We start from the raw sequence: 2,441 nt of genomic DNA, 5'->3' as shown, positions 1-2,441 counted from the left end.
GAAAAACTCATTCCAGACTCTAAAACATAGTCGATATTCATTAGTTAAAAATGAGTTTGACCATGCTAATTTGCATGCTTTTCTGGGGTAACAATTTTTTTTATGGTACCTTTAAGGGTTCTCTCCATTTATGCAGACAGGATATCAGTACTCAGTAGGACTCTTAGAGACCTTCCACACACTCTCTTTGGTAATGAGTAAAATGTCAGTTCCCAGATAGTTAAGTATCAATGTCCCTTGAATTTTGACATCTTTATTGGTTTTTTTTTACTTTCTTGTTTTTCTTTCTTTTCATCATCATCATCATCATCATCATCATCATCATCATCATCATTAACAACAACAACTTTGGACTGACAGCATGGGTATCCCAGTCACTAGAAACCATGCTTCCCATTTTGAGTCTGGATCTTCCCCTGAGCTAGTGATTCACACCCTCTAGTGAGCTAGGGATTCACTAGTGTACCACATTCTCTCATGATGCTGGAAAAAAACTGTGAGCTGCGGCCAGCTGCTCAGTCAGGAGAGTACCGGACAGATCCTCTGTAGTGTCCTGTGTCGTCAAATGATGACATTAGCTCTGTCCGATGGAGAAAATCATTTTTTTATTGAGAATATTTCCAACTTACACTGTGTTTAAGTTCCCCTTATGAGCTGAGGGACATCTACATTTCAAGAACTTATTTCTAGGAGGCAGCCCAATTAAGGACTGGGGCTCAGGCTTGTGTAGATTTTGGAATCTCCTCTGACCTTTGGGGATTATATACACCGCCCTAGAATAAAACTTCTAATTTGTTTTCTCTAATTGGCAATCTAAAGTAGCAACAAAAACCTTTGTCTGTTTTTGTACCCGGGACAGAAATGTGTGAAATTTTTAAAGGGTAATGATTACATATTACTCCAGTTTTGTATACATTAAGCAATTTCTAAGAGCCTTTTAAGTCTCTGCAAGCACGCTTCTGTATTGCAGAGTAAAGCAGAGAGAGATAGGTAGGATTTGGGACTGTTGGAACTGGGCTTGCAGTAATGTTCCCTCAGGGCTAGGACATCTCTTCAAAGCAGGCATGTGCTCCTGAGAACACTTGATGCCTGAAGACTTTGCAGTGACTGCAGTCTGCACCATTACATGGTGGCTCCAGGCTGAAACTGAACCCACTGTTAGCCCATCCCCCATCAGTCTGGAGCCAAGCCTAGAAATAGCTCTGTTACCGCCTTAATGGCATCTCGGACAGGAGCAAATGTTCTACACAGTGGCGCCTGTTGGCTCTAATCAGATAAATTAAGGAGTTGAGCATGTTTCCACCATTTGGTTTAGTTTTATTTTAGTCCCCAGGTCCCTTCGCTCCCATTTCAAGGCCGGCATTCTCTCACTGTGGAGGCCACCCCACTTTGTCACTGAGAAAGCTTCGAGTAGTTGCACCACCTGTCTCACCCATGCTGAGATGTAACGTTTCCAGCAAACCACTGCACAGCTACACTTGGCTATCCCAGAGGCCAACTCTTTGTCTCACTGGGCATGCTTCAAATCCTCTCCTTCACAGAGAAAGGGATTCTCACCAGGCCTGGTAGCATATGCTTTTAATCCCAGCACGAGGGAGGCAGAGGCTAGAGGACCTCTGACTTGCACCTCAGTCCAGTTTACATGTCAAGTTCAAGGCCAGCCAACAAGCCAAGATCACAGAGAGAGAGAGAGAGAGAGAGAGAGAGAGAGAGAGAGAGAGAGAGAGAGAGAGAGACTTCCCCAGAGAGTAAGATAAGTGAGCTTTACTAGTACAAAAGGTCTTTAACCAAATGGGAATAGAAAGCATATGTAAACAGACGATGGCTTTGTTTATAGAAACAACATAAGGCTTATTATGAAACAATATGCAATTTCAACTCTAAAGATAAGTACTACACAAATCATGGAAAATTTTCTCCCAATCCAGTACTTAACTATCTATTTACATCATATTATTTTTCTGACCCTGTGCTAGTTTTACTCACAAATGCTGCAATTTTACATCATTGAAGCAGCTATCTCAAGATAACTGGTCCAGCTCTCCTCTGTACTTCCCCGTAGAGAGCCTCCTCTGGGCAGAAGACATCTCATAGCTACAGCAGCTGCAAGGATGTCCTGGGCTTAAGGAGCTGGGCATGTTTGCGCCATTTGGTTTAATTTTATTTTCATCCCTCAAGTCCCTTTTTCCCAGCTGAAGCAGAGCCAACAGATGACACCTTCTCTGTGCATGTTCATAGATTTCTCCTAAAAAGAATGCAAGAAATGTGAAAACAATCAGATAAGGAGAAAATGGAAAGGCCGGCAGAGCTGGTAGTCCTCTTTGACTGATCTACTGAACTGCCTGTAAATTGTCAATAACTAATGATTAAAGAAACGTACTAATCCAGTGATTTCACGAATGATCCATCAAGTATAAAGGCTCTTTATACTTGAGGATAGA

This window comes from Mastomys coucha, unplaced genomic scaffold (assembly GCF_008632895.1).
Source record: "Mastomys coucha isolate ucsf_1 unplaced genomic scaffold, UCSF_Mcou_1 pScaffold14, whole genome shotgun sequence".
In the NCBI taxonomy this organism is placed as follows: Eukaryota; Metazoa; Chordata; class Mammalia; order Rodentia; family Muridae; genus Mastomys; species Mastomys coucha.
The sequence above is the reverse complement of the archived record's forward strand: the minus strand, read 5'-3'. Positions refer to the sequence as shown.